Source organism: Polistes dominula, unplaced genomic scaffold, assembly GCF_049000335.1.
Source record: "Polistes dominula isolate Pdom_NZ unplaced genomic scaffold, Pdom_raw_medaka contig_31, whole genome shotgun sequence".
In the NCBI taxonomy this organism is placed as follows: Eukaryota; Metazoa; Arthropoda; class Insecta; order Hymenoptera; family Vespidae; genus Polistes; species Polistes dominula.
The window spans coordinates 2334192-2346330 of NW_028300925.1; the positions used below are offsets into that span (position 1 = coordinate 2334192).

General features: G+C 26.6%; 1 protein-coding gene and 1 long non-coding RNA gene across 8 annotated transcripts in view; both read right to left on the reverse strand.

Annotated features, from left to right (window-relative positions):
• LOC107064666 (uncharacterized) overlaps positions 1-3172 on the reverse strand; it is a 38842-nt gene extending 35670 nt beyond the window's left edge. The window contains exon 1 of one of the 2 annotated variants that reach the window (XR_016176096.1): positions 424-568. This is a non-coding gene — a long non-coding RNA (uncharacterized LOC107064666). Of the gene's footprint in view, positions 1-423 lie in introns of both variants that reach the window. The other variant, XR_016176098.1, reaches the window with a different exon arrangement.
• Positions 1-12139, reverse strand: part of LOC107064664 (uncharacterized) — a 183496-nt gene that overhangs the window by 156169 nt on the left and 15188 nt on the right. The gene's annotated exons all lie outside the window — the stretch shown is intronic.

A 12139-nucleotide genomic window follows, 5' to 3' on the forward strand; every position in this document is an offset into this window, starting at 1 on the left:
TGAGCAATACGACTATTTCATTACTTTTTTCGTCTGGTATCAACGTAACGATGTATTACGATGTAACGAAACGAATAAGAGCCTCAAACGTTATATATATATATATAAATATATAAAAAAAGAATCCTAATAATACATAATATATCCTTCCTCGTCTATCCGGTTAACATTAATACGTAATAAATAATAACACTTATTTATCGCTATGTTCACCGAGCTGTATATACTGTCAATATATAATACATACACGAGTGCACGCATATACACGTGACTACACTACGCTAATAACAAAAGATTTCAATCTCTGACAATTTGTTAATAATTTCATATTATTTTTATAAATAATAAGATATATAAATAATTATATCGAATGTTAACAAGATAAATATGTATATATATATATATTTGAATTATGATCCCCACCTATTCACGAATTATGTCACTGGACGTGCGACGCACCAATTAAAAAAATCGATTATCGAAAATCTGGACGAATAAACGCGTTTTACTATACGTTATAGAAGAATAGATGTTAATGGCGCGACGTTCGGCGCTCAACTGTGAGCGCGTCCAGTCGTACCTCCTACTCCGTCCACTGTACCGCGCCAGCGAACCGAACGCCACCGAAGATTACCGAAGGTCGACGATTCGTCCTAGACTCCCTCTTACCGACGATAAATAAGAAAATTTATTAGTTCTTTTACTTTTTTTTGTTTAAATAATAACTTTTACAAATATTCATACATTATTTATAATATTTATACATATATAATAATATTTAAATATGAATTATAATAAATATTAACAGTGGATTATTGAAACAAACAAACAATTGAAAGAAAAGAACAAAAATGAAATTCATTCATATATGATTAATATAATTTTAATATGAATAATATTATTAAACAAAATTATTAATTATTATAATCATTATCGCATATATTTCATAATAATCGACATGTATTCTTTTTACGTGTTTTCTTATTTTCTATTGAAATGCACGTAAGTATATAAAAAAAAATGCTGCAAAAGTCACGATTTCTCTCGACATTTTCTTTGTCCCGCGTTTGAGCAAAAAAAAAAGATCACGTGACATATGGCTCGAAAGAGCGGGAAGATTCAATTCCGCGAACGTGTGCGCACAATTGCATTCCCTTTTTCCTCGTCATGGATAAATGCGAGAGAGTAAAAGAGACTCTCTCTCTCTCTCTCTCTCTCTCTCTCTCTCTCTCTCTCTCTCTCTCTCTCTCTCTCTCTCTCTCGTATCAACGTTCATTTCAATTCCCCGCTCTCCTTGATTCGGGTTTAGTATTAATCCTTATAAAGCGATCTTCGAAGGTATCGAAGGATCATCGAAAAGACTTGACACGCGAGGCACGCACACGGAAGATTAAAAGAGTCAGTAGCAACAAAAGTAGTAGTAGTAGTAGTAGTAATAGTTGTAACAGTATGCTTGCTTTCTTTACGTCCGTATATAACAGTATATAAGCATGGATGAAATTTCTGCTACGCTGAATTAGCCTAATACCTATGTTCTACTTTGAATCCTAGACGACGTAATGACCCGTTACATGTTTAGATACGTTTTTTTTTTTTAATTTTTTTCATATAGTTAGAAAAAAGTGAAACGAGCATGAAAAAAGAAAGAAAGAAAGAAAGAAATATAATAATAATATCTAAGTATTAAGAAAAGAATACACGATGATGATGCGTCATTTTGTTGCAGTAACATTCGTATAGTAAACGAGAGAAACCGTATAGGTGGTGGTGGTGGTGGTGAAGAGGATCTTCTCGTAATTCTTTATTGTTCTTTTTGTAAATCTACTAAAAACATATACTACTAAATCTTGTTCTTTTTTTTTACCTTGGTATTTCTTCATTTAAAAAAAAAAAAAAAAAAAAAAGACAAGTCTAATTATTTTCCTTCTTACATATTACAAAAATAAAAAAAATAAAAGAAAATTCTCTAACGATTCGCGGAATTTCACGTTTCGCGAAGAGAAAAGGATTGGTCCGGCTCGAAACGAGGCGAAAGTCAAATAACGGTCTAGCCATTAAGCATAACGACTTTTTCAGAGACGAAGAGGCAGGTTTAAAACTCGTGCAAAGCAGCATGCACCACCACCACCACCACCATCATCACCATCAGTACCATGAACCTCCGCCGCAACTTTGTATCCTTCTATTCTTTTTATTCTTTTTTCTCTCTCTCTCTCTCTCTCTCTTTCCTTTCCACTTGCTACTCTCTTTTTGCGTCAGGTTGGTTTAGCTATCCAACCACCACAATACCAGGTTGTCGACGAAACGACTCGTCTACGAGAATTTTACCGAACGTTCCATAAGTTCGATCGGTGTTCTTGGAAAGTGTTCGTATACGATGAAAATATGTAGTTCGGTATGCTTTAACTCTTGCAAATACAAACTGAAAGAAAAAAAGAAAGAAAGAAAGAAAGAGAGAGAAATATACGTTTCGAAAGGCATAAAACCGAGTGCCGAACGATAAATCGTAAACCGTGATGACGTTTGCACGCACGATCTTTCTATCTATCTTTCTATCTATCTACTTATATTTCTTTATTTATTTCTTTATTTTTTTTAAGTACGAGTAAAACCATATGATGATATTCTTTAGCTTAGAATTTCTCGCTTATAGTTCGTGGCACACCACCGCCGACTCATACCACCCACCCACGTGCCTACCTTTCCGCTTTGCAATTCTTACGGCTGCACTATGCGTGTGCGTCACAGTACCGTTCCTCCTCTTATATTCTATCTTTCTTTCTCTTTCTTTCTCTTTCTCTTACTATCATTATACTTATATACACACAAAACTACTTTAGTGTATTTCCTTTTGTATACTTGTGTCACACATCAACTGCATCCTTTTACATCTTTGGTTAATGTATATATGTAAGTTCGATAGATCATCGTTGAACGCCACGAGAATTCTTGAGAAAATTCCTCGTCAGGCCACAGGTATTAATTTGTATTGGAAAAAGTTAAATGTGTCAGTCACATATGACGGACGCGGCCTAAAGTCTAATGTCAATCACCAATGACTGACGTAGCGCTCAACGTGTGTTCAACTGAAAACCAACTTGAAAGAGTTCAATTTTTATATTAATTTATTTATTTTGTTAATATTATTTAAGATTATATTTAGATAGATAGATAGATAATTGATAAAATAATTATTTAATTAATAATATAATTCTATCTTATAATATATATAAATTAGGTGTCACGTTGTTTGTCCGCAATGGACTCCTAAATTACTGGACCGATTTTAATAAAATTTTGCACATTATGTGCAGTTTCATTCAACTTGAAAGATAAGAGTATTAATTTATTATAATTATAATTTTATTGCGAATTATTTGTTTTATTAACAAAGAGTCATGATGATCTCTGTTAGTTCGATAAGATTCTAACAGATGGCGGTATAAGGTAATTCGTTCGACTTAAAGACGTGTATATCGTACTGATTGCGAAGCCACAGTAACGCGTGGCTTGGCATCCCTAATTAATATATAAATTATTTATTATTTTCGTAAAAAAAATTATGACCTACAACGATAGATAGAAATGTAATGTTAAAAAATAAAAGCAAGAAAAAAAAATTGGAAATAAGAAAAAGCGTAATAGGAAAGAAGAAGTTTTACAATTTTCTAACAATTTTATTCGTTATTTTCTCTTTTTGTCCATTTTTTTTATTCTGATCGTTCCAAATGAAAAACAACGAAGCGAACAACCAACTTCGTTTCGGTCTTTTGCAACAGTTTTAAACTTTAATAATGTTGAATTTATAAAGCTTTCTCTTTATTAACGCATTGCGAAACGCATTCCTTAGCTTATAACCTACTCTCGATTTAACTATATCTATATAGAAATATATTTTTCCGAACGCGAATTTTCTTATCGCATCTTTTACCAGGTAAGTAACTCTCCTATTGCGAATTAAAATGAAAATAAAAAGATAATATTTATTGCGTACTTTTCTTTTTACGAAATTCTAAAAAAAATTTTTAACAACTGACTGACTGACTGAAAATTATAGAAATATTCTGCTAACACTTTTTCTAATCAACTAATATAATTTTTTGTTTGTTTCATAAATCAATTCAATTTTCTAAGTAAATAGTTCTCCAATACATTTGTATAAGAAATATCATTTTATATTTCAACGTTTGATTGAAATGTATCAAATTTCTCTAAAAAAAAAAAAAAATTCTAAAATATTCCCAATTGTTTATTAAGTATCCTATTATAAATGCATTTGTTACAAATGTTTATACAGAAAAATAAAAAAATAAAATAAAATAAAATGATTAAACATATTTCTTTTCATGTTTCTAATTGAGTATTAGATATAGGGTGTTATAATTTAAAAAGAAATATTAAATTACTTTAAACAGTTTGAAATACCAATCATAATACATAATAAATTTAGATCTAAAGATATTTCAAATTGCTATGATAAACTAGAATCGTTGTTCTAAGAATCACAAATTTGATATTCTCCATTACTGTCACGTAAATAATACAATCATGTGGCTGATAAAACGTCCCATGGTGTCTCGTGTGTCACTCGAAAGATATGGTAAGCATTTGAATATAAAGATGATTAATCATTTCACGGTATAAAACGAAGAAAGTATTAATAATAATAATAATAATAATAATAATGATCGTTAAATAAATTGAAGAGAAAACAAAAAAGTAATAGAATAATCTAATGAAAAATTATTTTTTAATTAAACACGTTCCTTGCCATACCCTTTGTTACTTAATTTACATACAATTATTAATTATTGTAAATATAACAATTAAACAAATTTATGTATTTTTTTTTGTATACTGTATTTTGTATATAATGTATCAATATTTTAATAGAAATATTCTTTTACAGAATTCAAGTTGTTATAAACACATATATTTTTAATTAAAATTTAAATTTAATTTAAATTAAATTAAAATAAAATTAAGATAAAATAAAAAATTAAAAATAAATTATTTTTAAATAAATATAATGTTATTATATTTTATTATATATAATTATATATATTATATATATTATATTATTATATATTTTATATATATTATATATATATTATATTTTATACATTATATATATTATATTATTATATGTTATATATAATTTTATATTTCATGCATTATTTATTATTATTATTATTATTATTATTATTATTATTATTATTATTATTATTATTATTATTATTATTATTATTATTATAATACTATATGTAATATATTAATATATATAACATATTATAATAATAATATATAATAATAAAAATAATAATAATAATATATTAACTAATTCTACATAATTAAAATTATATATAACAATCTATTACATTATATAATATATTGTTATATATAAATATATATATATATTGTATATTGTTATAATATAATTACAATAATATTAATAATAACATTTATAACATTTATAATAATAACAATATTAATTATAATTATATTATAAAAATATACAATTATATATATATATATAACAATATAAATAAAATTATATATAAAATTATAAATAAATAAATAAGTTTAATAGTGTACCACCGGTGGTACACGTGGCCAAAAAGAAAAAACGTGTTAAAAACTTACAATCCATTTATTTGATCGATTAATATTTGATTTTAATCCTCGATACAAAACAGATAATCGATTTATTGAATTTGTTTTTTTTTTTTTTTTTTTTTTTTTTTTTTATTATTGTTAAGTAAAAGTAAGTGAAATTAAATGAAAGTATTCTCGTCAAATTGTACATCACGAGAGTAGACGTATTACGTTACGACGTTGAATCCTTGGATAAAAGAGGATAAAATCGGGATTTATAGGTACTCGAATAAAAATTCCACCAATACCAACAAACTAGGATGATGATGGTCCACCAGTCGATCCGATTATCGACCTCGAAGCAATTACCGCACGAAAACGATCTCTCTCTCTCTCTCTCTCTCTCTCCTTTCTTTCTCTTTTTTTTTTCTTTTTTTTTTTTTTTAAATCCCTCTTTTACCTCTTTCAATCTAGTCACGATGTTCTATTTGTAATTTTCTTCTTTCTATTTTTTCTTTTTATTCAACCAAGGTTCTTTTCTTTTTTCTTTTTTTTTTTTTCATCGATTCAACAAATTGACTTAGAATACTCGAATAATAGTCCTGTAAAATGATTGAATGATTGAATAATAATTATGTAAGATAAATGTTTAACAGATTTTGACAAAAACCATCACCATCATTTGAAATATTACTACTGGTGTGTTTGTGTGTGTTTTTTTTTTTCAATGAGTTATTTGTTAAATAATCACCCAGGGAATACAATGTCCAGGCACGTACAGATTACACCATCTCTTTAAAAAAAAAAAAAAAAGAAAAGAAAAAAAAAGACTTTATTTTATCTTTATCGTTCCGCATAGATAAATTTGTTTAGTTTTTTCCCTTCCCTAATTTTAATTACTTTTTTTTTTTTTTTAACAACTATAACCTTGGATAACGTTGTTTTATTATTCTTTATTATTTCTGTTTGACAAATCGTTCAAGTAAACTTCGTACATTCGCATAATTTTATTAAACTATCATTTTTATTAATTCCAAATAGAAATATATTTCATTTAGCTTTTAAATTTTATCAAATTAACAAATCGTTCAGTAAACCTCGTAAATTCGCATAATTATTATTAAACTATCATTTTTATTAATTCCAAATAGAAATATATTTCATTTAGCTTTTAAATTTTATCAAATTAACAAATCGTTCAGTAAACCTCGTAAATTCGCATAATTATTATTAAACTATCATTTTTATTAATTCCAAATAGAAATATATTTCATTTTTATTTTAAATTTTATCAAATTAACAAATCGTTCAGTAAACCTCGTAAATTCGCATAATTATTATTAAACTATCATTTTTATTAATTCCAAATAGAAATATATTTCATTTTTATTTTAAATTTTATCAAATTAACAAATCGTTCAGTAAACCTCGTAAATTCGCATAATTTTATTAAACTATCATTTTTATTAATTCCAAATAGAAATTAGCTTTTAAAATTTTATCAAATTTTTCTAAAAAAAATAAAAAAAAATAAACAATTCTAAAATATTCTCTTAATTGTTTATTAAGTGTAAATATAATAAATGTAATATAATAAAATAAATGCAAATATTTGCATATTATTATATAATATTTATATAACATAATATTTATATATTATATAATATGTTATAAATATAATAAATGTAATATATATTAAATGCATTTGTTATAATTATTATTTAAAAAAAAAAATAATTAAATAAATAAATAAAATATGATTAAACATAATTTTGTGTGTGTGTGTGTGTGTGTTTCTATTTGAGTATTTAAATGGTTTCATAATTTAAAAAGAAATATTGAATTATACATCAATTTTGTTATATACATCATACGTTATATTTTTATTTTAAATATTTTTCGTTAATTTTATCTATTTTAGTAGAACACAAATTTTAATATAATAAATGCATTTGTTATAATTATTATTTACAACAAAAGAAAAAATAAATAAATATATAAATAAATCAAGTATGATTAAACGTAATTCTTTTTATGTGTTTCTATATAAAATGGTTTCATAATTTAAAAAAAAAAATATTGAATTATACAACAATTTTGTTATATACATCATACGTTATATTTGTATTTTCAATATTTTTCGTTGATTTTATCTATTTTAAAACGAAGACCGTATTTCGCATTGGAATTTATCATCGATAAACTCTCGTTGTTAGAAAATTTTCTTTGAGAAAGTAACTTTCCAAAAAAAAAAATAAATAAATAAAATAAAATAAAATAAAATAGACACAAAAAGATGAAGAAGAAAAAGAAGAAGAAGAAAAAGAAAAACTTGTAAAGTAGAAAATATAATAATAGGTGGAAGGGGACAGGAGGGGAGGGGCGGGGAGGGGATGAGGGGGGGGGGGTATTTGATTCTGTGCCGTATCAAAAGGAACACGTAGAGGGATCTTCTTCCGATGTTGTAGCAACCGAGCATATCGAAAGAATAATAAAAAAGGATACCAATGGCATGCCGAATGTGACCCAGTTAAAAAATCCGATCGAACACGTCGACAACGGCAACGACGAGGACGACGACGACGACGACGACGACGATGAAGACCATATCCTTTTTTATATTGACAATGAACAACGTCGAGAGAATACGAAAGAGACGATGAAGAATGAAAAACAAATATAAAGAAATGAAAATGAGAGAAAACATTTCGTATAAACCTAGCCAACTTCGTTGAAACAGAAGGGGGTGCAGATAGGGTGGGTGTTGTTGAAGGAAAGATTACCCTCTCAAGTCAATCAATTTCTTCATTTCAAACAGCATACTGCTTCCACCATACTTTCTAATATTAATATTGGTATATATATTATTATTATTGTTATTATTATTTCTAATTATAATAAATTATATTAGATAATAGACAATGGTATATAATAAAATAGATAATAATTTTTTTTTATGTATAATATAATTAATATAATTAAAATATTAAATATATAAATATATATATATAATTTATAAATTTAATAAATTATTTATAATCATAATAAATATAATATAATTAAATATAATATAATTTATTATATTTAATATTAGTAATATTATATTTAAATTTATAAAATATAATTATAAATATATATATATATATATATATATTATAAATAATTTAATATAAAAAATAATATATACAATATATTAATATTTGTAATATATTATATAATATATATATATATATTTATAATTATAATATTTGATAAATTTAAATATAATATTTCTAATATTATATTTCTAATAAATATATATATATATATATAGTTCAACACCTATTACTAACCTAAAACGTACAAATTTATAAATACTCTTGATTAAAGTAGTATCATCAAACAAAATCCGATAAAAATAATTTACATATATTTATATATATATATAAACCGTAAATATTTATCCCTAAATATTGTTAACAATTAACAAATATTTATAAAGATATACTTATCATCCTTTTGATAAATGATCCTCTCAAAACAACCTCCACGTACAGCTTTACCGAAAAATTACCAAAACTCCACGTAGACGCCATGTTTATTTTATCGAATAGTTGCAAACCATTTCTTTTAAATACAAATTATTATTATTATTATTAATATCTTTTGACTAAAATATAGATTATGAATAAACAACCGTACTTATAGATAATTTATTTTCTTCGAATGGATCAAATTTTCTTATCGAATAATCGATATGCAACTATCGATTTTAACCTTTTGACGCACCCAAGTGTCAAAATCCCCCAGGTGATTTTCTTTCTTCGTTGATCATTGAAATGATATATATATATATATAAACGTTTACCTGATATTTTAATCGTACATCATCCGCGATCATCAGTCTGCGTTAAATTAACACTTTCAACCCATAATAATACTCGACATTTTTATTTTTTCTTTCTTTTAAATGTATACGTAGAATTCCAATGGGCAAGCAAGCAATCTTATGACTCACCTGAAACAGAAAGAGAAATGACGTCTTAACAATCGTAATTGGACGTTAATTGGAGATATGTGGAACGCATGTTATTTGAAATCAAGTGAGAATTTCATTAATTTGTTTGATATTTTTATCTTATTTTATTTTATTTTATTTTTTTCTTTTTTTCAACTTTTAAGAGAAAACATTTGAAATTTATGTCCTGTTGTCCTGTTTTTCACGCAACTTCGAATACGAATATAGTTAAACACTTGTTAACTAACCTAAAAGATACACATTTATAAATACTCTTGATTAAAGTAGTATCATCAAAGTAAATCTGATTAAAATAATGAAATCAACAATCTTAGCTTTTAGTTGATTACAAATTTTAAATAGTACATTCCATAAACATTGTCGATTAATAAGAATTCTGCAATACCATCGACCGAATTAAAAAAAAAAAAAAACCAAATACACATACATATATATATATATATATAAGAGTAGTTAGATGATTTGTCAATGAGTTTTCAGCTTCAACCGTCCGATGGCGCAGTAATCTGTCTAATCGACTCTCGCGCTATCAAACGTTCTAGCGGGAACATTTGAAATCATCCGATGAATTTGAAACGTATGGCGCGCATTCGCTTAAAAGCTTTTTATTATTCGAACGAACTCTATTTTAAAAGCTGCTCTCTGTATGAATGTGTGTGTGCAAATCCGGTAGGTTTGAAAGTATCGGTTTATCCATAGACGAAATTAGACATTGAACGAGCCTAGCGCGATTGACGTTCCCCATCCAACCAATCCCTCCCCCTTCCTTCCTTTCTAACACTATTGAAGAACCAAAAGCTTTGCTAGGCTGGCTAAAAGCTGACTACTACTTTCTCTTCTTACTGCTTTTGTTTACATTTCTATTATAGTTCGGTTCAACGATTAGTTCGAAATCACATACAGGAAAAGAAAGAGAGAGAAAGAAAAGGAGACAGGTTTCAAATGCCAAATCAAAAATCTTTTTACACTCTCATACTTTCTATTACTTTGTCAATATATTTAATGCATGTGTCCAAGTTTCATTGATTAATTTAATTATTAAAGTTTAATTAATTAACCCCTTAAGGAACAATTTTGGCTCAACGTAATACAACGTCGCTCGAGTTAACTCGAACGTGCAATTTAAGGGGTTAAGTTGCTATTGGGTTGACAATTAAGTCATTGCTGATTTTAAAAAGCCATCTATTGACAAAATTTAAAATCATTTACTTGTTAATCCAATATATGGGGGTAGTATACACACTCCCTTTTGTACGAATGACCAAAATCTCTGATAATCTGAAAACTTAAGGGGTTAAGTTGCTATTGGGTTGACAATTAAGTCACTGCTGATTTTAAAAGGCCACCTATTGACAAAATTTAAAATCATTTACTTGTTAAACCAATATATGGGGGTAGTATACACACCCCCTTGTATACGAATAACCAAAATTTCGAACAGTTTGAGAACTGGGCGTGTACAATGTACCCCCATAAGATGTGGGACACGTTAAATAGAATAACGTAATAAATAACAATTGAAAAATATAAAATAAGATATTCATATCTTTTCAATCTAATATTAAATGTACTATCTAATATTCTTGGTGATCTTACGAATCTTAACAAAGTGCCATTCGTCATCGTAGTTTTTCGAGGGCGGGCGGCCGCTTTAAACGGTGAACGTGACATCACTACCACCGTGCCAAATACTTTCATCGTCTAACGGAAGTCGTTATTTTTATCTTTTCCTTCGATTCTTTACTGAAAGAAACGTTTATTTCTTAAGATGCAACGAGTTCAACCAAACAGAAAAAAAGAAAAAAAAAAAAAAATTCTTCCTCCAAGGTCTCCCGTTCGTTTAAAATAAAAATCAATCGTAGTAGAGAGAAAGAGAGAAAGAGAGAGAGAGAGAGAGAGATAAGGGAATGAAGATAAATGTTATAATAACTCGTTGATGAAAAAGAAAAATTTATATTAAATTTTCAATAAGAATCTTTATTTTTTTTTTGGTTTTTTCATTCTATGAAATAATTTGTTCAGAAATGGAAAAGAAAATGTCGAAAAAAAAAAAGATAAAAGTTCATCAATTGAATTAATCTTTATGATTGTTCGATACTTAACGAATGTACCGTTTTTCTTGACTGCTGACGTAAGCTTACTTCAAGATAATTCTCTTTTATACATGTGATTCAATGACAGTATCAAAGATCGCCCACTTTAATGACTCGATTTACTCGCGAATTAGTAGTAGACGGTTCGTTGGCTCAAATGGGACAGGCAGGCAGGCAGTCAGACAGACAGGAACAAGAAGAAGCCTACGTTTTTCTACTAATCAATCTTTTCTTAAATAATTATAGATATTATCTGAAAGAAAATTACTCGAGTATTTTTATCTTTTTTTAATACAATATTGTTAGATATGATATCATTGTTTTTTTCTTTTTTTTTTTAAATAAATCTACGTAATAATAATAATATATCAATGTGAATGTGAACATAATTGTAGTTAAATGTTCATCGTTGTTAAAATATTGTTGAAAATGC